The 25,541-nt window shown below is 42.0% G+C and overlaps 1 long non-coding RNA gene across 2 annotated transcripts; it reads left to right on the top strand.

Moving 5' to 3' along the window:
• The first annotated feature begins 25 nt into the window (after window positions 1–25).
• On the top strand, window positions 26–2,910 carry LOC139336800 (uncharacterized). 2 transcript variants are annotated; one of them, XR_011602495.1, is made up of 4 exons: window positions 26–200; window positions 596–762; window positions 2,584–2,675; window positions 2,753–2,910. It is a non-coding gene; the product is annotated as an uncharacterized lncRNA (long non-coding RNA). The 2 variants fall into 2 exon arrangements; XR_011602494.1 differs by having other exon boundaries at window positions 590–762.
• Window positions 2,911–25,541: the final 22,631 nt, after the last annotated feature.

Raw genomic sequence — 25,541 nt, 5'->3', positions numbered from 1 at the left:
CTCTGCCTGCTATTTATGCCACACACTCAAGACACCAATTGTCAAGAATTTCCCTGCAAACTGTCATATGTTAGTGAATGTGTTTGGAGAAAGCAGCCGCGGCGGAGGGCGAGCAGCGCGGAGGGAGAGACTCCACTTCTCATCTGCTGAACAAATTGTCTTCTGGGCATGAGGGGGGCATGAAGGAGGAATCTGAGCAGGTAGATACAGTGGCGTCTTCAGGATAAAGAAGCTGGAGGCGCATATTGCATGGCGTGCTCCTTGTTTATTCATGTAAAGTTACTTTGCGCCAGAAAATTACGCACAAGTTGGGCATGTTTGTTTTGTTATTGTAGAATAACTTTTATCATCAACAAATCAGCTGTAGGCCTATGTAGAAATATCAGATTGTCAGCTGCCTGCTTTGCACTTGAACGCATCATCCATGCTAAGCGTTTGATTACGCAGCAGAAAGCTGCAGAACTTCTCTGCCGTATTTAGATGACGACTGGCTTCTCGAGATATGGTGTTACCGCTGTCCTCTTTTCCTGTGCCGTGCAACATCACAGAATGCCATGTGATCATTTACTTTTATCAGTGTTTCCTCGAGCATTAGCAGCAGCACACTCTTCTCTTTTGGTGTGATGGAGAGGAAGCGTCGAAGTGAAAGACAGAAAGGCTCTAAAGTTGACAGCTCGTGCAGCTCAGCCCGTCAGGAGCTCGCGGCCCGGACAACACGGAGGATTCATTAGGGAGGTCCAATCCACTTCAAGTTCACCTTAAGTACGTAAATAACACCATGAGCCTAACAGTCTGAGGGATTATAAATCATTTCCCATCAAAGAGATTAGTCAAGGGTTTTGTGTCGATGATTTACAGGCCTAAAGACTTTAACATTACTATGATTTTTTTTCCTTCTAGCTAAATGAAAATAAATTGTTTAATATGGGGGGAAAGTTGAACATATTCGAAGATTTGTATTCGCCAGGAAACTAGTTTGGAGTAATTAATCTTTGAAACGTTTGTTTGTTTACGCAAACTGTTGTATTGTGGCCTGGGAGTCAATGCAGTTACTGCACGAAAATGTATTTGTCTTTGTTGTAAAAACATTCTGAATGGTGAGTTTATTTGCTCGTCTTAAAATGTAATCAAGCTCAATAGCTGCGCACTTTAAGCACTAAAATTGACCCAGGGACAACCATTTAATCTCTTGCAATAGCCCGCCAGCATCCTCTTGCATATGGGCTGCTTCTCATGCAAAACGCCCGCCCGTCCCCGTCCAGCTGCCTCCCGGCGTCTGGGGAGCGCCCCTTCAACAGGACATGTGTTACTAGATTAAAGAAAAAGAGAGATAAGGCTTCAAAACACACACACACTCCCTCTCTTTTTTGTTTGTTTTCGCTTTTACCGTCTCTTCAGCCCGGCGTCCTCCACAGCTACTCCAGTCTTCTTCTTCTCGTTTTCCTTCCTTTCCCTACTTTTCTGTGTCTCTGCGTGGATGATGCGTCTGAGCGCATTCTGCTGAGCATCTGGTAACGTTTCCATCAGACAGACAGGCAGAGAGGGGTCATTGAGCTCCATGACAACTGGGCGGTCCATAGTTGTGCATAAAAAGGCAGTCAGCAATGGAAATGTCGCGTTTCTGTTGGACTTGAAAACTCACGTTTCTTTTTTCTTTTATTTTTCTGCACTAAAATCTGCAGAAGAACCTGAAAATAACCTCAGAAATCCTGCAGTTTGCAGGTCTTACACTCCCGCCCACCACACAAACTTGTAAATGCAGCATGTAAACAGCAAAAGTTGTTGTTATTTCTATGTGTAGAAGATACCGTGATAGTCTGTCAGTTGGGATAATCTCTGACTGATTTAGAATAAACCAGAGCGGGAAAAAAGACAGCTCACAGAAGCAGATTAATCCACGAATAGAAGGAAATCAAAATATAGGCTATAGGCTTAAAAATATCTCAACTCCCCTCCAGGCAAAGACACTATTAAATGCAAAAATGGTTTTAACCTTACCAATGTAATCCCTTACTCGCGATAGATTTCATTCTTACGCATATTTTCATTCCGATGCAGGCAGAAGTTGTAAATTGGAATTTGTGGGACAGTCTGTGCTCAAGTTAAAGAAAACAAAACTTATTCTTTTTGTCCTACTTTCATCTCAGAATGTTCGGAGGCAGATTTGATGGCAGGAGGCCTTTCAACAGGCCTGTTAAAATGGAAATCAGAGTGACACCAGCTGAAAATGCATATCTGAATACCCAAATTCATCTGAAATTGATCTTGTACTGGTGCCCGCTAAAGGGACTTTTACTTCATTCATATTTCATATTTTAAGCATTTCTTTTACTACCTCCAAAGTCTGAATTTTGACACTGAAGGCCATGCTACCACACTTAAGACAAGATAGGAAAGGATATTCTTCCACCAGGGCCATAGTGTTATAAAACAGCCCGGGAGATTTGGGGTTTATGAAGTGCAGACAAGTGAACTAGTACACTGCGAGATAATTAATCTGAGATAATGAATGAGGCTGTGAAGATGCATGCAATCATTAATTCTAATCATGACACGTTTATTTGTCTTCCCTCTCTCCTCCAGGCTCAGTTAAGAGACACAATGTCACCACAACAATGTATGAGGGGCTCGGCTAAACGAAGGAGAAGACTTTGGAATAAAGATGACTCGAGCAGGTGATTAGATGGGTCGTGAAAATGTGTTTAAAATATCAGAAAGAGATACTAAAAGCTATTTCTTCCTCTACGTATAGCTCCCCGGGATTGCCGGTCTGTGAAGTTGGAACGCCGGCCTTTGTGACATTACAGCGGGGCCGGTGAGGCTGGGTAGGCTGCCGGGGGGACAAACCGTGACTCCGGTAATACAGAGAGAAATATCACCCCCGACTGGAGCTTTGATCAACTGAGTGTACCGGGCAGGAGGAGGAGGAGGAGGGGGTGGACGGGTGGACGTGGAGGGTGGGGTACGGGTCCGCTGCTCTGCCCTGCTGTTTGCAGTCTCTCTGCAGGATTTTTTTCTCTTTTTACAAAGGAATATTGCAAACAGGCGCTGACATTCATAATTCATATTACGACGCATTGATCATTCTGACTGCTTAATGCGTGTATTTCAGGAATAAACAGCCCCCTTTCTGTGAAACTGGCTCAGTTAATATCATTTGTATAATTTTTCATCTCTATTCCTACTTGGAAAACGTCACCACGTGGAAATGAAAAAAAAAAAGCGCATAGTTTGAAAGAAACGACGTCAAAAGCTCATGAGAAATAGGGCAAAAATTATTTCATGTTATTTCGTTGCACTTATTGCAATTCGCTTCCGAAAAAAGTGTCAAATATAATTTACATGGAATTGAAAAGAGAAACGGATATAATTGCATTTTTCCGAGAGGAAAAACGTTTTATTTAAAAAAAGAAAAGAAAACCGGCATCAGAATGTATCTGTTATTCCTATTTAAAAGTTACAATATAAGATGAAAATGTAGTATTTTTACGTAATGCATGGACTCACAGAACGCTGTTTTAACAATGCGTAAACTGCGCTGTCCGTGAAGATGTATCACTTGTCTTGGCTCCACAAACCTCATGGAAAGCGCGCACCAGTCATATTCATAAATTGAGTGAGTTTGTAAAGGGGGAGATGTTGGAGGTGGGGGAGAGTGGGGTGCGTTTTCCTGCCCCTGCCCTGCCCAGTCGGTCAATCAAAGCATTATCACGGACTCCCAGAACCGAAATCCCAGCCCCTCCTCCTTCCATCCATCCATGCCTCCGTCCATCCATCCCGCCGCGCGCTGCTCACGCAGCAGAAAAGGCCTCATACATGACATATTTGGGGAGATTGTGGCACAACCCACATGACTGAGGAGGCTGTGGCAGCTAACGCAAAGCAAGCAGAGTCCCACAATCGACTGGCTGAGCTGTGTCCTCCCTCCTCCTCCTCCTCCTGACCATCAGCAGCCAAACATATGCCGATGTGAACTCAACGTGGATTATTGAGCCAACAGCAACTCTACGCAAACATTTTCCAGACTTTCCAACTCCGGTCCCGGCCTGTGCTGAGAGAAATCCAATGGGATTTATAGATCATCTCCCTACAGCTGTCCCTTCTCTGTCAGTCAACCCCCCACTCCACACACACACACACACACACACACACACACACACACACACACACACACACACACACACACACACACACACACACACACACACACACACACACACACACTAGCCAATATTCACAGGATGCCATGATACGACCTCCACAACCATCCACAGCTACACCCACTAATGCTTTCACTGTCCGTGTGTTTTCTCAAGGAGATCATATAATTCAGTGAACTGCGGGCTTTGGGGTGCAGAGCAGCAAGCCTGCATGAGAAGACTCCGATGTCACCCAAAACAAGTGCACCACCACCACCACCACAGCACCGCAACCACCGCTCGAGTCCCGCTCACTCCTCTAGGGGGCGAATTCAGTCCGGGCAAAGGGAGGGCTTAGGCAACGATACTATTATTATTACTATTAGGGTATCCTTAATTCCAGTTTATCAGCAGCATTATGTCAGAGTAAAGCTCTAGAAGGTCAGCACGGTCGCCGCACATTCCCAATCAGCTTTCTTCCAATAATACCATATTTATGGATAAAAATAAAACTGGACGAATGCTTAAGTCTCTCCCCCTCTCCCTCTCTCTCTTTCTCTCTCTCTCTCTCTCTCTCTCTCTCTCTGATGGAAATGATTGACCCTATCGCCACTAGTTTTTTTAATTTTATTCTTATTTTCCAACATATATCTATATAGTACTTTAGATACTTCATAGATAATATTAAAAATTGTCAAAGTATTTCGTTGAGGCCGTTGACTGACTGAGCCAGAGGGGTTCTCCAGCACAGACCTCCACCTTTATTGTGAATACAAACTTTGAAAAAGTCTTTTGTCATATGAAAATGCTCTAAACAGAGTCTCCGGGAAATGAACATACATGAAGTCGCTGGGAAGCAGCGTCTGAAGCCGCCCCCCTGGTTCAGATTAATGGTACTCCGCGCCTGTTCTGTAGTCGGGGTGAAAGGGCTAGGATCACTAATGATTATAATATAATGTGTGGCGATAACCACTCCCTTTGAGATATTATCTGCCGCTCTGGGGACGGGCTGTATGGCTGCAGAGCGGCAGATAGCTGCTGCTACCTCTGCTGCTGCTGCTGCAGCCACCGCAGCGGATTTCTGCGCTCTGAAATAAAAAAGCCCGCAAGCATGGAAAGAGGGAGGCTGGCCGCTGCTGATACCTGCATTAAAATATACAGCAGAGCGGCCCATGAAGGCTGCTGTTTTTTTCTTCCTTTATTAACGATGAGTGATGAGGAATCTTCTGGTTAAAATATCGGCGCATATTTAGTAGGGAACAGGCAACCTCTAATTGTCAAATTTAAATGATAAATCCGGAAACAAAGAAAATAAAAAGTTTTTTTAACAGCAACCATTTTAAGTAACTTAATTACTTGCTTTCTAAAACGCATTATGGGGTGGGGGGGTGGGGGTGGGGGGGGGGGGGGGGGGTAACGGTATTAAAAGTTATTAGGTCAAAATGCTATTTAATGCAACTAAATTATATTTAAAAAAAAAAAAAACCTGAATCAACCACTTGCACATGGCCTCTAAGGATTTATGCTCCTAAGTGGATGATTTTATTTAAAGTCTATGATTGGAAACATAGGCCTACAAACGTTTTCTTACTGTGTTTGAAAGAAAATAAAAGGATGGAAGCTACAATTCAGCCTATTATAAAACCATTTTTGTTGTAGTCATTACTTTACCATATTTTGTGCATATATGAGAGGGGAGCTAGAACTGAATAATCTCTAGATGTCATTACAATGAAAACTCTTGCAGATGCATCATCCACACGCAGCTGTAGGCCTGTGCAATGAGGGTACCACACAAAACCAAGGGCCAGTTGCTACTCTGAGCCAAAAACAGTATATAGTGAGGAATCACAGATGTCCACATATACCTGGAAATGTTCTCAGGTTGCATGGAAAATAAACCAAACGAGAATCAAGAAGAAACTGATTATTCTTTAATGTGAACGCCGCAACGTTTGCAAAGCCGATTAGGCTGGAAATCCGTGCATAATTATCGACATTCACTGATCAATAACAAACAGTGCAGTCCTCAACAACATCGGAGTAAAAAAGGCTGTTGGGAAAGGGAGGAGGAGGAGGAGGAGGAATAAGTGGAGTGAGTGATGCTGCTGTGCTGGACACACCGCGGCCAGTCCCCCGCTATCTATCTTCATTGGAGCTTTTGTGTGCGCAAAAAAGCAAAGGCGCGCATAAGGTAAAGCCCGCATCAAAGCCGCGGCTTTATTTTTATATCCAATAGATCAGCAGGCAGACAAAGCTTTATTTTCGCCAGGAGAGAGATATTTTACCTCTGCCTTACGGTTTTATGTTGGAGAGGTGTCAGCCGGGGGAAATGGATTGCTAATGCATAGGCAAAGCGCTGCTCGCGTCGGCATGCTGCACATCAGAGGGAGGCTGCAAGGAAGAGCAGTGGGGATTTAGGGGCCCAGGGGGCCCAACACGGGGGACTGAACACCGGCCTCCACTCACACTGTAGCTCATGACACAGTCGAACACATAAGCACACAGTCAATGCATGTGTTTGTTGGCCTTTCTTAATAATCCAGATTCAGTCCCAGTATTCATGAGGGCAAAAGCCCAGCCCCAAATCACCTAGTCACCCTGTCACCCTTCCTCCAAGTTCCTTTATATTATTATAGCTCAGACTGTAAGGTCAAATTAGTGGTATTCCAAATGTGATGTGTTGAATGATAACAAGAAGCACCCCGCTAAAAATCCACATCTGCTCCCAGTCTTTATCTTGATGCTTAAAAGTAACACAAGACCCCCCCACCCCCCCACCCCCCGCAAAAAAAAGAAAGAAAGAAAGAAAAGGAAATTCAATCCATAAAGAAGTTTTAAGTTTTAAGATGTAATGTAACAAATACTGAATAAATGTAATTATTTATTTTTTAGGGGATTTCAACCAGTGACGACAACTGAATCAATCCCATGTTGTCATCAATTGAAGCTCAGAAAAGAAACTATTAAGTGGACCTACCTCACAACAGAGTAGAATGCAAGCATGCGGTGAAAGATACACACCTCAGTTAGCTCCACACATCTGTTTGTCCTGTGATGGCTTTCTTGTGCCAACAAGAGAACATTTATGTCATATTTATTCATGCCAATAGTCAAATTTAAAGATTTCAAATAGCATTACAAAATGTAAGCCGCATCACACAAACAAATCTCTTGGAATCAGCCATGAAATCTTCACATTAGCTGAATCTACTTCAGACCCCTTTTAGATATTCCCATACAGAACTATTAGCTAGTTGCTAAAATCTTATGCACTGCTCACTCCCTGACACGAATGCAGATTTCTTGCAATATGCTGCTAAGAGTTAACAAGATTTACAATGCCGCTCAAAACACAGTGCTTCCCTGTCATATTTCCCCCTCATGCTAAATAGAAATCTTAAGAAGTAATTGGAATTTACTGCATACCTGAATAACTGCATATAAATAAGCACACATTTCATCGGGGGGTTCACTGACACTGTTTGGTCGTATAAAAACTGCTGCATACATTATAATACACAGCAAATAATCTTATTTTGCTGGAGCCTTTGCTACATGCTTGGGATTCTGTCCAAATTACAGAGGATTCTAACAAGCGTTTTCAATTTATTAAACCTATATGGGCAAGATTTCATTTTAATGGGACAATTTATTTCTGGGAAAGGATTATCAGGGGTTGGTAAATCTGACAGTGTTCATCTCATTTAAAGGCAGACAGCCCCCCTTTCAGGCCTGTTTCAGTGGACTGAGGAGAAGGATTCAGGTGCCTTGCAAGGCCTCGACCCCCTTTCCTCTTCCTGCGGCTGAAAGGCAAAACTAGCTCATTGACTTTGGCCATGTCTCCCAGACAAATTCCTCAATTCTCAACACCTTTATGAGTCTGCATGTGCTTACTGAATTTGGTGGAGGAGGACACAAATCCTCCGGATGGGATTGGCAGTCATGCCCCCGGTCTCTCGGCCTGACACGCTCAGGATGTAAAGTGGCCGTCTATGCAGCGACCCCCGGTCGAGAGGGCTCAGCGGATTTGGAGATAATGACATTGCCGCCTCCATTAAGATTCACATTAACCATTTCACCACACGACCCTATTTCCCTTTGTCCTAGCCCCCGTGTCAAAAGCCCTGCAGTCTTACCATGTCTGCGGTAATATTCAAAGCTGGCCAAACAACCTGCATGTGCACAATGTCTATTCCTGGGAAGGACAAAAGAGAGGCTGTCTATATGCAAAGAGTACAGTGAAAATATATCCCACTTGTTGAAAGCAAACCCCCTTAACATTCATGGAACAAACTATTTGGCTGCAAATAGATCCCCTATGCCTGTATCTGACATTTTCCATATTGGAACACACACTCACTCTCAGAAATATGACTTTTCTTCTTCACGGAGTGAAAGACACCTACACCAAGTGATCTCTCCCTCTTTCTCTGTCTCTCCCTCTCTCATTACACACACACAGGCACGCACGCACGCACGCACGCATGCACGCACACACACACACACACACACACACACACACACACACACACACACACACACACACACACACACACACCAACCCCTAGTTGCCTCCCCTGCTGGCTCTGTGACTGTGGGAGGGAGGCCAAATTGTTTGTCTCTCCCTGTGTCAAGGCTCTGCAGCGGGGATGAGACCATGAGAACAACTGTTCTCTGTCTGGCTTCTGGCTGATGGCTCCATCAGGTTAGAGCAACAGGGAGTCTAACGCTGGATGAGGTTGAATGTATGTGTATGTGTATGTGTATGTGTATGTGTATGTGTATGTGTATGTGTATGTGTATGTGTGTGAGTGTGAGTATATGCATTTGAGGAGAGGTAAGGTTATCTTTCCAGGAGTCAACAGTGATGCTTTGAACAAACAAAGTGAGCAGTTAAAGGGGAGCTTGAGAAGCAATTGTTGAAAAGCGAACTGAAATATCAGAATTGTTAGCACCAGAGATGCAACAAAAGAAAAAGAAAAAAATCCTACTGGCATCAAAAATGGTGACAAATTACAAAACAAAGAACACAGGCACCAACTCTTTCTTTTATAAGGTGTTTTCTTGATGTTTGTGCAAAGACCTCTTTGTCACACGGCCAGTGCCAGGCAGCAGAGGAACAACCCAGGCAGACCAGACAGGAAGCGTTCAGGAATTTATTGATTAATTGAAGGTACACGAGTTTATAGGCAGGAATGCAGGCAGGCATACACAGGCTCCAGATTTCAGGGCGAAGGGTTCAGTGTGCAGGTTCAGGGTCTGAATCCATGTAACAAGGTTCAGATTACAGGGTGCCAGTATCAAGGTCTGGAAAGCAATGGCACCAAGCAACAAGGTGGAGATTGGGCAGGTGCAGAGGAGGGAGGAGTGAAGTCAAAGAACACTGAAAATAATGGTAGCAACTCCACCAATGAAGGCTTAGAACGGGTGGTGTGTCAGTGTCAAGGCTGCATCCTTTTCCACAATACTGGAAGTATTTTTGCTGTAGTGGGCACTGAATAGCATAAGTCAACTTATTGATTTGATCCACAGAAAATGCTTCATCTGCAGGGTCTATTTTACAAGGAGAATCTGGCAACGGAGTGGGGACAACGGCTCGTATATGTGCTGACAGGGCTGATGAAGGAAAGTGGAAAAAGGTGTGCAGGTGAATGGGAGAGTCATGTGACTGGGACAGGTGGAAAAGTCTGACGGCATCTGGTGGACAGGTAGAGAATGGCATTGAAGAGGCCTGGGGAAGTGAAATTGTGGCTCGAGGGAGGACCAGAGAGGCAGAAGGTGACACTCGTGATCCCTCTGTTCTTGACAATGAGCCAATTTGACTTTAATCTTATCAACATCACAGGAATTTGGAAGGCACTGACAAAGGATGTTAGCTTGCTGATTGGGGTGCCAGATAAGAAAATTAGTCATTTTGGAAGGCAATGACAAATTAGCCCATTTGGTAATTTAGGTTGGAGGACTCACTGTTAAATATTAGCTAAATAATGAAGTCAGCGCATCACGTTTTGGGCTTCAAATCAGCTTTCAATGTTCCCTAATCTTAACCAAGTCTGACAAAGGATTTTAAGTTACTTAAACATAGGCTGTATATGACATGGATGCATGTCTCTCTGTGACATCATCCATAGATCTGCAGAGCCATTTTAAAGCTCAGCGCCTGACTCTGCCAAACTCCCAGCTAGTCCAAAATGGGCAAAGAGGTGAAGCATAGGTGGAGCTGAGGTGAGCTGAATGACGGCTAGTTTCTGTAACCTAGCGGCAAGCTGTCAGTCAAAGCAACCATGCCTATAATTATGCATAACTCACTTTTGGAGCCAGCCTCGAGTGGCCATTCAAGGGACTGCAGTTTTTGGCACTTCCACATAGGCTTCATTTTCAGCACCAGAGGTTGCTGCTTGTAAAAACATTTAAGAAATAGTTCAACATTTTGGGAAATATGTTTCTTTGTGTTCTTTCAAAATTGAGATGATAAAAATAAATACATAGCTGGAGTCAAGATGTGATTAGCCTGTCTTAACATGAAGACTGGCGTTAGGAGGAAAACGTAGCATGACTGTTCACAGTAAAAAAAATATATAGCAGCACTTCTAAAACTCATTCAAAGATTAAACAAACATTCTTTCTTGTTTGTTTGTGGTTTTAAGGGGAGTTACAAGTGGAACTATTTCTTGATGAAGAAGAAATTGTTTTGCGGCATCTCCAGCTACTATGCTAGAAGATTGCAGGAAGCTGCATACAGTCACTGCACCCAGCTCAAATAGGTCCAGTATGTATCTCCCTCTAAAACCATGCTATGTCACTATGGTTGCTTCCTCCTTAAGCTCTGGCAAACCAATCACTGCTGGTTGAAATAAAATGCATTACTATCGTGGCAGAGCTACCACAGACTCCAGATTTGAAAACTCTGGTATACTGCAAATTACAGAGAGATCTACCAGGTGGGGATAGGCTTAATCAGCATGTAAACTTATTCGGCAAAAGCTTGACTGTAACAAATGTTCATTTCTATGTAAAAGTCCCACACTGAAGGTTTAACACATGGGGCTCTATTTTCGATTCCGCTGCCGGCGCGGCAGTGATATTTTCGTGCAGCGCAGGCAGGCGCACAGCTCACTTGGTATTTTGGTAAACCGAGGCGCACAGAGGTACACCAGGATTGGCGTTGCGGCGCAGTAGGGGGAGGTGTCAGAATAATCAGCTGGCGGATTGGGATTTTTGTTCCATTTTGGTCCACGCCAGTGGCATAAAAGTGCGCTGAAAGCTCGCCACCCCAGACCTGGTCAACTCTGTGCGCCAGCGGCGCACCGCTGGGCAAGTGGATTTTCGTAAACCGCCGGAGTCGTGCGCTCACGTCACCAATATCTCACAGGCAGGTTTCCATAGTGTCTGGCATTTCACTGCGATCAATTATTAGCAACAGCCACGATTCAATGCAACTATCTAAGTCAGCACATACAGTCAGACCTAAATTTATATATTTTGATCAGTATCTCATCTGACCACATCGAAAGTGCGTTTGGCACGCGTAATGGTCACTCACCCTGACAGAATGTACACAGGTGACACAGGGATGCGAACTAATCAATTAACGTCGCTGTGCCAACCAGAAACAGCCGTGGCATCCTACAGAGCATATATACTGCATCTATCTCAGAGCACTGAGAGACAGAGAGAGACAGACACATGGAAAAAACGTAAGTGATGATCATTGTCCGCTATTACCCACGTCATTTCATTCCAAACACAAATGTAATCATAGTAATGCTTAACGTCATCTACAAAGATGGAGTACATCATTGCTTTGGAGGAGGATGAGGAGGAGACGGCCGAGGATTTACCATCTAGGGATCTCATATTTAGACATGAGTGACGTCTTTGAGAACGTCGGTCTCCTCCTGGGAGAAGTTTGGGTGTCGGACACTTTCCTGCGAAGGTTCAGTCATCCTCAAAACTTGCCATGCGCCTCGCCAGCGGCGTTTTTAAAAGTGAGGTGAGGAGCTGCTGTGATTGGTGAAGATTGTGCTCGGCTGTGTCAAACCCACTCCACGCCTTCTCCCCTCCCTCCTTCCGAGTTGCGCTGCTGGGTGGGACTGAGATGAGAAGGGGGAGTAGATGCCCCCGCGGTGCAGTGCACGAAAATACCAAAGTCTGCGCCGCCACGCCCCATTGGCGACGTGGACCTTAATTTGTGCCGCACCTGCCTGTCCTGGTGTTGGAATCGAAAATAGAGCCCATGGTCATATTTACTATCAGCAGTCTATGGATGCAGATATTTCTGCATTATGTTCCTAAAAATGCAATCCAAGCAGTATTTCTTGTTTTACAAAATGTATTCTGTGCTAATGCAACTGGCTGTATATGATGAAGGTTATCTGAAACATATACGTACATAAACTGTAAGGCTTATGGGACTGTGGGATCTTAGGTAGTCCTATATGCTCTCTGTATGTGAAGCACTGTGATCCTTCAAGCAGGACATAAATGCTGTACACAGGAGCAAGGTGACTGCTAACAGTTGCCTTGTATTTCCTGGCATTTCCTCTACACTGATTTTCAGTACATTTATTGGAGGGTATTTCGTTACATTTCCATCCACGCTGATACTTACTGAACTCTCTCTCCATTCATATAATTGCCTGAATTGTCTCTTGTGATAATGTGACTAAGGTAGTTATGCTGCTGCATGGAGAACCCTCCTCCTCCACTGACTTGCTATGCCTGCAGATGAGTTGAAAAGGTGAGGAGGTCGCAACCTTCCTGGGGGATGTTTTACGATGACACGGCCGGTAAGGTCTGATTTGTCTCCACTGGAGCGTGCTGCTGGCATCTTCACACCCAGCCAGAGAGAAAGAGAGAGAGATAGAGATAAATAGAGAGAGTACAGAGAGAAAGAGAGAGTGTGTGCACAGAGGAAGAGTGTCGGTGATGGTTCGGGGGGTTGTTTGTTGGAGGTTTGGACGTGGCAGGGTGGAGGAGGGTGGGCTGTAAATTACCTGGGTTGGCAGACTGATGGTCAGCAACGGTTTCAGAGAACAGCATCCACCTTGACCCCCCGTTTAGGACGTCCAGCTGAGCCCAAGGGAGGAGGAGGAGCAGGAGGAGGAGGGGGAGGAGGACAAGTAAGAGAACTGCAAGCTATTGGACCTCAGATGTGACCATGTAGGTTTACTTTTATCTCTATGTAGTAAAGACGGACAGATTCTGATCATTGCACACCCATTCAAGTCATACTTGCAGTAAATATTCCAACAAACCTTTGACTTTTTTGACATGTTAATGGTGGGTAAAAGTTCATAATGATACTCAAAACTCATTAACATACAGATTCCCCCTTTTTGTTTGCCCTTAAGATCATTCCACTCTGTCTGACAGTAGTTTACTGTATTTATATTTTTCCAACAATACTGAATACAATGTTAACACTGATTAAAATATTAAAACCCACGACACCATGACTTTATGGATCCATCAAAAAGAAACATTGTGAATGTCCTGTGCACCATTTTATATACTTTTCTTCAAAATTCCTTGGTGTCCTTGAAACTTATGGGTCCCCACAAGAATTCAAAATGCGGTTTTGTGAATTTCCACTGCCACAGAGCTGCTGGCAGGTATATGAAGTGGTTCAGCTGCCAGTAGCTATTCTTTTCTAGTATTTTTACCAGACTTCTCAAGTTTAATTCAACCACTGCTATGACAAAAATATACACAAATGATAAATATTAAATGATTCCTTGACAATTCAATTCTTTTGTGCATGGGAAAGATTCTGGAAAAGCATGCATACCAGGTTCTCTTACCTTTCTGGCCTGTGCATCCATTTATAGCTTTCAAAATCCACATCTCCATGTGTCAAGTTGTAATGGCAGTCTTGTATATAAATAACATAACAGGGCAAATATTTTATCAGATGAACATTTTTCAACTGATCCAATATGGGACCTAAGGGCGAGAAACTGCCTCTACGCTTATGTCGTAAATATGTATCCAAACAAGTTACATATATATGCATGAAGGTGGACAACACTAAACTGACAAAATAACTGACATGCATTAGAAAGCCAGCATTTGCTTTATATATCAGTATATTTATCTTAACATTAAATCCATTTTTGATGGTGAATATACCCTGTCGCCAGTGACTCTGTTTACTTATTTATCTTTCATTTACTGATTCTCTTTGTTTCTGTCCATTCTCTGTAAGATTTGGGTAAGATTTTTTTTTCACTTATATATATATATAATTTTTTGCAAATTATGGCCGTATTAATTGATCTGTGAGAAATATTTTCTTTGATAGTATCAGCACAACCAGGTTATTACCCAGCAAGTGGTCGCCAAAAATGATAAAATAGTCTGTTTTATAAAAAGCATGAAACGCTCTCAACCTTGCACAAAAACTCACCATATTTAGTAAATTGGCCTATATTAAACAAATTCATCTCACTCTTGGCAGTTCATTGATCTGCTCTTTCTTTGTTTCTCATTTGCAATCATGGAGCTCATTAATAGAGAAAATTATAGAAGTCACCCCGAGGTGCTTCAGCTGGTGAGGCGAGAGTTAAACAAGCTATAGGGGAACACCAGAGAGAGAACAGTGGCTTCATTTGCTTGGGGTTTGCTGGAATGCGCTCCCCTATGGAGCGTAGGTAAGAAAGTTAGCACCCTGCAACACACAGCCCCAACACACTCTAATAGATCATGTAATCCCTGATACTGGAAGACAAACATCCAAGCAGACCTAATCAGGATTTGGCAGAATCCTTTTATCTGGGCCCATCTCTGCCTGGTCACACACACTACGCAGTCCCGTGCTCCTCTTATGACAAACACTGGACTGGTTGATAGCCACTGATGAATAGGAACTGGGGGTTGGGGCATGAGTGGGGATCCAAGCCCAATGCTGATGGTTTAAGGATGATATTCACATTCATATTTACATATAATTAAATCTGGTCATTTACATACCAAATATGTTGCCAATTTTCAGTGTCACTGGAACCCCCCCCCCCCCCCAAAAAAAACATTGTCTCAATCCCACACTGCTGCCCCAAATACTCCCCCAAGCACCAAATAATCCGCAGATGAACATAACCAAATGCACTATTTCATCCGGTTTCAGTAACATTTGCTGGACAGTGCCCAGCTGTTTAGGAAATTACTGAGCCTTTAAAAAAAAAAATGAAATCATTTATTTACTAGCTCTATTTAAAGGTTTCCATTTTCAGAAGCATCCAATTTGCTTGGGGAGTGCCACAGTCAGGAAAGACAGAAAGTATTATGAGATAGACAAACACATTTTTGGTTGGGGTCTTTTTGGGACACATAGACATGACATAGAAAACAAAAACAGAATCTTACAGCTTTATCCTTAAAACACCTATCACAGTCAGCACCTCAGCTCCCTTTTCTGGCTGCAAGAATTACCTCCGTCATGAATTAACTGACCTGCCTTCCAACCTTGCTGGGTCAAACCAGGGTGGATGCTGCCTGGATTTGATGACCAGGCATCTCTACTTGCACAGGTGGCTAGAGACAGAAATAAAGGGGTAATAAAGAAAATTAAGATTTTGTGATGTTATCAAGCACAGTTGTTTAATCAGAGATACGGAACTATAAAGTAGACCAACCCTGTTTCTTAAAAATGACATTTATATAGGCCTACTACCACTACTACTACTAATTTTCAACAGCAAATAATTTTTTGAGGCAATCGTAATTCCAACGAGATTATGAGAAAAAGTTGCAAATCAACGCAGTCACAAAATGTTGAAACTAATCAGTAAAACCTTTCCTGACAACAGATTTCTTTTGTTTTCCTCCTGTATACTAAAGCATGATCGAGCCTCTTCACTTCTTATGTCAAGGCACTCACACACTTTGTTAAAGGTGCAATATATAAGATACGGACAGAATTTTTGTCGAAAATGTTCAAAAAATTAAGTAACATTGTCAACATAGCTTGACGGAGTAACAATTCTGACTCCATGACAAAGATGTCTACAGTATATATTGTGTTGCAAAGAATATGGTACAACTTACAATAATTGTTTTTAACAGTTCCTTCAGAAACCTTAGAGTGACACCACAGAATCCACATCCTTGTTTATCTGCAGTGAAACCGATTCAATATTAACCTAATGCACTGGTTCAATGAGCAGTCTCATCTCATCTCACTTCTCAGTGTTTTCATGTCATAGAGGCAGATAAACTGTACAAACAGACATACAGAGTAGCATTCTGTCAACTTTGATATAGAGTAGATGTTGATAGCATATGCAGACATGGTTGGTGTAAACATACCACCAACAGTGACAGACGATCTCAGTAGTCATCATCATCTGTATCACTAAGAAATCAGAAGAACTCCTATCGCTGATATGACCTTTATGGTTCAAACGTTTTCTAAAGGTGATTTAAATGAATTCAGTTGAACTGGGCCTTCTGCTGTAAATATTCACAGTGTCAGTTACAAGTAGATGACTGGATAGGCTCACCCCCTGCTTTCTGTAACACTGCAACCCACCATGAATCAAACACACAGCCAATTCATGGGGGAGCCATCATTGGTAATATAAAGCAGCTCCTAGGTTACTTTGTATTGTAATACATGCATTGTGCTGCTAAAGAATATCCCTGCCTGTATTCAAGCAGAATGAACAAAAAGGGAAGCAGAAGAAAGACTCTGGTGCAGATTCAGGGGAAAGTAGCGTAATTAGAAAGAGATGGGATCGGGGGAGGTTCAGTTGCTTGAGATGTGAAATCAAATTTCTATATAATGTCATTTAAATCCTGTGATCCAGGAATTGTATTTGAACTCAGATTATCGGAATCATCAGCCTGTGAATGCCTAAGATCCCTGCCAGTGTTTGTGTGCGTGTGTGCAAATGTGTGTGTGTATGGAAGAAGTGGGGTGGGGTGGGGGTGGGGATTTAGTGTTCCTCAAGTTCACAAGTTGCAAGCTTTTTTGGGATGATTATAGTGGTGTAAAGAAAAGATGGGATCCATTGAAAGTTGAATAAAAAGATTGAGCAGAAGGGAATAAAGTTAAGTTTTGAAGACGACACAGAAAGGGAAAACAAAATGAATCTGCAGACAAAATGAGCACATAAGAACTCATTTAAGCAGAAAACTTTTATCTTTTACATCCAATCTCCAATCGTTTATAAGCAACAAAGGAGCGAAGGAGGATTTTCCATTTTGGTTGTTGGTATGCCATGCTCTTGTACACACAGTGCAGATGTGAAGCCTTAAACGGTAAAGTCAGGTGTTGCATTAGTTTCACCTCTGAAAAATTGTGTGGTATGATGGTTAATGAATGATATAGCTGTGTAAAATATATCCCATGCTGTATCACACTGACCATGTTCTGCATTTCAGGTATAATGTATGCATTCTGCATGTCTGCTGAGGACAATAAAAATTGTTTTAGGCTCAGCAGCTCTTTGGGGTAAAGAGGAAATTCAGGAACATAGAATTTATGATCAAGGAAGAAGCTCCATCATTCACTTGGGTGATACCATGAGACACAACACAACTTTATTAATCCCCTCTGAGCAATTGCAAACTACATTGGAGAGCAATAAATAAGCAAATAAATACTGATGGTGGCTGATGTGCCACAAGATATCTTTTTTTAGAGAAATATACCTTATATTATTTTTTCCAAAAAACATGCAGAGGAAGTAGTGGTTGATTTTGTTAACCCCTATTTAGTTGAAGCATAATGGGAGAAAAGTCCACAAAGCACTGGCTACTGCTCAGCTTATTGCTGTGAGCACACAGGAACAACTGAAGGTGACCCAGCTAAGCATTTACAGTTTTATCAACTCCTCAGACACTATTGAGAGATATTTCACTAAGCAAATCAAACTTTACAAATGTGTGTGAACAGTGAAATTCTGCCTGAAATCATAGGAGATCATTCGATATTTAATCAAAAAGCCAATATTACTCTCATAAACAGTACTCAACAAGTTGAGAGCAACACAGCTGAGTACAGCCGAGAGCAACAGCTGATACGAATGTCTGCAATCCAGTTTAGATAATTTGTTCATTGGAAACTAGTGTTTTGTAAAAGCACCACTTTGGGGGGAGAAAAATGCTATCTTAGCCTCGACAGAGGGTTGAAACAGAGAGAAAAAGATGCATCTACAAATTTAACCAGCTTCACATGGGCACACACTAAGTCAGATCTGCGTGAGTCCAGTGTCCTGGAAAACAATCAGCATCACTATTCTTGTATGTTAGGCAGCATGGGTTTGGCACTAAAGCCACAAGTCAGCACTTAATAGCTGTCTTCATAGTTAATAGCTGACTATGGTTAATATGATTTTAGCAAGCATCAACAGAATTAGACAGCGTTTCCACAATTCATTCATCCAATCTTGGTGTCAACAATCCCTTGTGCATAACATTGACTTAATGATCACTATTGATCAGTATTTGGCATCAGTCATTCTGTCACTCAGGTGAAATTTTTTGAGCAGGATCCTTGTTTTGTTTTCTGCTCTGCTCTGTTCATTGTCCTTTCACAAGATAAGATTGGAATAAAGATACTGTTGATTAGCTCATCACTTCCTGCATGTTTTTCACAATAATAAGACATTTCATTGTCAAGTGTTGACAATGCTAGTGAGGTTGATTTGAGACTGACTTAGTGCCCTGAGGATTTAAGAACCCATCTCCATTTCCTGTCACCCCTCTATTATCTGTCTTTCTAATAATGGCAAAATGATGTTGTTGAAAGCAACAGAAAAAGCTACTAAGTTAACAACTGTTTCCCAGGTGAAGAATGAACTTTTTACAATCACTGTTATTTTGCTGAATGACATAATTGTATTTGGAAACATTCCTTCACTACAGTAGTAGGACTTCCATTTTGAGTGACTGCATCAAACACATGAGGAAACATGCAGGACATCTTACAGAGAGACCATCAATAGTCTTTTCTGTGTGATGTAAGAGAGTATCCAGAGGGGTGAACAACAGCTCACGCCTCAGTCCCAGCACGCTGAGCTGACAATAAAACAGAGGAAGCTCTCGGTGGAGCCTACAGGTGTGTTGCATTGTCTTTCCTGTGTGACAGCCCTGAAAGGAGAACATGCTACTCACTGTGGCGAGCCTGATTGTAGTGGTGTTATCGACCAGCTCCCTGGTGTAATTCCCAGATACAGAGGAGCAGAGACAAACGCAGGTAGAAACACTCTGAATCTTTTATCTCCACCAAGCAGCCGACGGCAGGGTGAGAGTTCTTCTTTCCCTCAAGCCAAAGCACTGAATACTGGCAGGGAGGCAGCTGTTATGTACTTCTTCCTACTAGTCGAAATACATGCTTTAAACTCTGTCATTTGTTGTTGCGGATGCACATCTGCAGAGAAGAATATCAAGGCAATTCTAAGACCAGCTTCAAAGGCGATCCAATTCAAAACAGAGACCAGAACAAATCAAGATCACAACACATACAAACACTGCCGATTAAAGACTTCTGGGTGTACCCAGATGTACCTCTACCAAATCCACTACGAATACAGTACCTTTAAACATCAATAATAATAAATATGAAGTTAAAAAAACAAACATACCAAAACAAACAAACAAACAAACAAACAATATAATATGATATAATATAATATAAGACAGCACAATGCACAATGAGAGACACACACTCCCCAAAAATAAAAAAACAAATAAATAAATAAAAAAGCCCAGACTGGAGCTCTAGAGAAAGGCCTGCCTATAAAATTGCACTTTTAGAAGCCACAAAGATTCAGCAAATGATAGAAGGGCAAAATGATTCCAGAGGGCTGGGGCTAAAACAGCAATGGTGCAAGTGCCTTTTTCAATTGGGGCTAATGGAGAGAAGCAAGAGCAGAGGTATTGTGGGACTGTTGACTAGTTCTGGTTCACCTGGCAGCTGCATTCTGCTTCATTCTTTTGTACCAGCTAAGCAATCATGGAGGGAGGACAGTTGATTCAGGTTATAGCTGCAGCAGTAGCAGAGAAATAGATCTGTGTATCATCAGCATAAGGGTGAAAGCACACATCTTGAAAACACTAAACAAATGACTCAGATGAAGCATGTACACTGACAAAAGTTGTGGTCTAAGGATTAACCCCTGAGGGACACCACACAGCAAGGGAGCTGAGGAGGACACATGATTGTCAATACAAACATTAAAATATCTTTTTGTCGATTGGGAATGAAACCATTTTAAAGCTGTACTAGAAATGCTAACACAGTTACACAGCTGGACAGAGATTAGAGGATTGGAGCAGTCCAGTAGGATGAGAATGGAGTTTTCACATTTGTCTGCATGCATAAGAATATCATTAACAATCTCAGTGCTATGCTTGTAACAAAAGCCGGATTGAAATCTGTCAAAGATTTTATGACCCTCAACCAGCTTCAGGAATTGGTCAGATTTTGGCTTTTGGTTTGCAATTTTTTAAACAGAATGGGTCTAGAGAGGATCTTTAAGAAGAGACTGAACATTGATAGTTTTAACATAGTCAGAGATGGGCCGCATGTGAGAGAATGGTTGAACATAGAGAGCAAACTGGGACAAAAGAAAGATAAGATGGATTTTAGGAATTATGAGGTGGGAATGACGGGAAGAGGGGGGATTTACAAGCTGGTTAATAGTTTTAAACGTCAACCTTGGGTTGTATTTATTACTATTAATTAAGCCAGAATAAGTAGGCAGGCTTTAATAGTCTCATTCAGTTTGAGTAATAACTCCTTCATATGGAGGCAATGAAATTCAAGTTCAGATTATTTTCCATTTATGTTTAGCCTTCTGTATTCTCTTCTTTGTTGTCTCATGTCTTTGTTTATCCAAGGGGTTGTATTAATAACTGGGACAGCCCGGGAAATGTATGGAGTGGAAGCATCGAGGGTTGAAGTACACAAATCATTAAACCAACTAACTCGGTCATTAATATTAGTGAAGTGAGTAAGGCAATTGGCAAGATTAGAAAAGCACCTGGAAAATGTCATCATTAAAGAAGCAAGAGTGGATTTTATGCGTTATTGTAGTAGGTCGTAAAGGTGCATCAACGGCAATACATTTGTGTTCAGAGACAAAGTCAATCTTATTCAGGAAAGTTCTGGTTAAAACTACAAAGAGACCTTTAGTTGCCAGGAGTGGATAATGAGGGGAAACAAATTAAACATATTGATGGTGAACAGGTTCTTCACTTCAGGTGAATTACCAAAAACATATTCATAAAAAACATATAATTATCCATGGCTAATTTGGCATTTATTCTATAAGCACTCAGAATTCTCCTGAATTAAAAAAAAAAAAAAAAAAGAAAGAAAAAAGAATTGGGGATCTGATTTTTGTTGATTGCATTGCACGTCTGACAAAATGCTGCATGCAATGACCCTGCAAGGTAACTGTTATTGTTTTCTTTATTGTACATTATATAGTGGCTTCAAGACTGGTACAGAGTTCAGCAGTTCAGTATGTGACACCTTATTTTTTACCTGCTGAAAGCTGAATGGAATGTATTTTGTCATTGTACATGCATGTAGACATTTTAGTTATGGTGTAAATTTAGCATTATTAAAGCAGCTTTGTGACAATTAGCTGCAACCAGAGGTCAAACCTTTGAGCTGGAGGACTCAGAGCCACAAAGGAGTGACATAATGCAGGTCTGGAGGTAAGTGAAAGGGTAATGAGGAGCGCTGAATTTAACTTTTATTATGAGCTTGGATACCTCTTTGGTGTTTCTTCATGTCCTCTCTCATACCCTTTCTGTCACCTTTTGCTGTCACTGTCCTCTTCCACTGCACCCCCTTCACTTTCTAGTCTCCCTTCTCCCTTTCTTTCCATCCCGACTTTCATTTTGTCTGTCTCATTCCATCTCTCCACTCCACACCACCTCCATCTCATCATTGTGCCTTGCACTCCAGCCCTCCTCAAAAAAAGAAAATGGGAAAACGGCAAATCCTGCAGCCTCTTATGGCATCCGTGTTTACCAACCCATAATGCCGTTCTCAGATTTGTTCAGCTCCCAAGATCGTTCCTTGTGTGCACGTATCCCCCCACCCCCCAATCCCCCACCTTTCCCTTATCGCCCAACAAAGGCAGCGGATGCTGTATTTTCAGCTGCAAAACCTCCTGCAACGTTACCCCCACCTCCACCACCTCCTGATTGTTATAGTGGTAAGTACATTGAGGGGAGTCTGCCAAAAGCTACATACATAGAGAAAGAGGGAGAGAGAGAGAGAGAGAGAGAGAGAGAGAGAGAGAGAGAGAGAGACGTCTGTCAATGCTGCATTCTCACAACTACTAACTCAAGATTAGGCACCGCTCTGAGCTGGGAGGGATTTCAACAAGACACCTTCTTTTACCTTGATGGGTGGTGGTGGGGGTTTAGGTGAGGGTGACGGCAGAGAAGAAATAACACAAAAAGAAATATAATCTGCATCTATTCATCATTAAAGAACAGTGTGGAAAGTTGTGGATGTCACCGCTGGGTTCTTCATTTATACCTTGCCAATGCTGGATGGATAATGAAGTCTGAGGTTTTTCAAAAGGGATGCGCAAGGGGGGAAGTTATAATACCCAGGTGGAATGAAAGGATGTGTGTTATGTCTGTCAAAACCCTCTAGCCAGTGCTTTAGGTCTCTTTAGGAGCTGAGCACAGAGAGCAGACAATGCTATTTTGCAGTTCTTTGTAGACCTCACTCATCCAGACATTGGCTAGAATGTATCACATCTGCAGAACAGGGTCAACTTGGTTTGTAGAGCAACATGAATACAGTATGTTGCCAAATATGTACTTAAGCACATTTGCAATTACGGTTTACAAATGCAATTTATACCTGCCATTTATTGTTATTGCCATTACATGTATTTACATATCTTAGTTACCTCCATAATAGCAGTTTGCATTGTGCCAAGTGTATAATTTTGAACAGAAATCTGGGACTTCTATTATTATGAAATTCTTCGCTTTACCAATTCACCACCAATAACCACAGTCATCGCTAAATCAACCAGAACTGAAACCTTGAACATAATGTATATTTGCATATGTTTCTGGTACAGAAACTCTTTTATTTACAGTTTTTTTAATTTTATATGTGATTTCTGAAAAACCTGTGTTTGCATAGATTTACAAGCTCAAGATGATCTATGTGGCTCTGAAAAAAATCCACAGATTGCCATCAGCTCCCCCCCAAAAAATAATAAAAAAAAACATATTAATGAAAGGTCTGGTAGATAATGTTCAATTATAAAAATTAGACTCAACCAATTAACAACATCATAAAATTCTGTATGAAAAACAATGCGCTTTCAACTAACTCCACTGTGCTGTCTACTAACAACTCATCTGTTCAAAGCAAGGTGATATCAGGTAGCAGGCCTATAAAGAGCAAAAAAGTCTATGGAGACTTGGGTGGAGGAATGTGTAAATCAAAGCACTTTAACCCAGGTTTCGAATGGGGCTTGTGTCTCATTTGAAACCAAAAATCAACATTGACTTAGTTTAACTTATTTTACTTCTGTCAAGTATGTAAAAGTATTTTAACCCAAACCATGATTTTTTCCTAAACCTAACCAAGTAGTTTTGTTACCTAAACCTGACCAAACAACAACCGTTTCACAACTTTAACCACATGCTTGAGAAGGGCTTTCTGATGTGTGTGAAATGCGAGGGGTGTGACAAAATGTTGTGGGTATTTAATGGCCTGGGAACAGGTTGGATATCCTCAGGCCTCCTCTTCTGAGCCTCCCAAAATATCATGCAGGTGTTCTTCAAGTTGTTCAATAAGCAAATAGTTAGTGTCACCTTTAGCCAATGATAACAGTAACTGTTTCATGAATTCCTACTTGATGGAAGCAATAGCAATCACTTTTGGTGTCCCAATGCCGTATGACCTGTTAACTATTTATATGTACTGTAATGGTTATTTTGTGGTGTTCCCGGATGTTTTCCACCTCCAACAAAGTATCCATCAGCAGCACACTCAATGATGATAAGTGGTATGATCCCGATTCTTGAAAACCACTGCTAACAAAATGATGTCTGTTACCAGCTTGTAAATAAGCTACCAGTGCACATCTTGCAAATCTGTTTATATATTTAGTTTCTGTGCCCCTGCCAGCTCAGCTGTCAATCAAACATATGGCCCACCCACTCAGAGATATGGAGCATACAGGGGTGTTTCTGAAGAAAATCTCCAAAAGCCTTCTGTCTTCTTTACAACAATAAGAAAATTACATTAGACTTAAAAACCTCTTGTTGTCAGTAAATAGGAATGATTTCTGTGACTTCAGTTTTTAAATGTGGGCATTTTATGCTGAACAGGGGAGTATCTGCCGAAATCTAAACTAAAACAGGCAGCATACTTTTAATAGAGTATGGTGAGATGCCATAGATGCTTGAATGACTTCTGTTTATTTTCTACCTTCTCCCTTGTTTACATCTTCTCATTTCCTGGCAATTTTCCCTGTGTGAGATTACTCTCCACACTCAGCACGGCTGGTGGTTTCTTAGACCAAAACAAGATGTGCTGTCGACTGAATTTCAATTAATACACCTCCGGGATTTTCTTCACTTGATAGGAAGGTCTGTAAAACAAATTAGTTTGGTAGTTTGCTCTAAAAATAGGATAGATGCTGAGGTTGTGAGTGGGAAAACCGGGAGCTAAGAGAAGAGGTCCTGAATGGTAAGTTGTTCAAGCTTGAATGACTTTTTGTTTCATCAGGTTTGTTGTAACACACATAACCACCATGCATATATACACACTAGAACACATACATTGAAAAGAAAACACAGACCCAGTGCATGTTCGGCAACACAGGGGAAGCTGGGCAGCAGCCTGCATATACACACTGTTTGTTTTGGACTCAGTGCCGTCTCATTTACACGTGTTAATTGCAGCTAATTGGTTCTAATTAGATGAACAGGAAACCCTCTGGGACCACTCATACCTTTAATTTGAAGTAAATATCATTAATTAACATATGCTAATTCCAAGCCAATTAACATTGATTAAGAGATGCCAGCAACAAGGGGGGAAAAGCTACCAACTATCAAAAATTACTAATGACTCAGCAAGAGGGGAAAGAGGAAACGTCATGTTGGATGTCAGGGAGGGTGGGCGTGAGTCCAGGCACGACTGGCAGCCTTGGCCCCTGGTCCCGCCACCCTGCATGGGGTCATACTGTGACCACTACCATGGCTACCATTCCCTCCATGCTCACTGTACCCAAAGTGTCTGCCATGTATCATACTCACTGTGCCCACCATCTGCCAGTCCCACTGCTCCCACCAGGCCTGCCGTACCCTCCATGGTTTCCATGCACACCCTGCCCAGTGTACTCATAAACACCAAACCCCCCACGATCACCATTCTTGCTGTACCCAGTGTCTCCA

Source organism: Chaetodon trifascialis, chromosome 9, assembly GCF_039877785.1.
Source record: "Chaetodon trifascialis isolate fChaTrf1 chromosome 9, fChaTrf1.hap1, whole genome shotgun sequence".
NCBI lineage: Eukaryota > Metazoa > Chordata > Actinopteri > Chaetodontiformes > Chaetodontidae > Chaetodon > Chaetodon trifascialis.
Note: the sequence above shows the minus strand (reverse complement) of the source record. Positions and strands in the feature narration are given on the sequence as shown.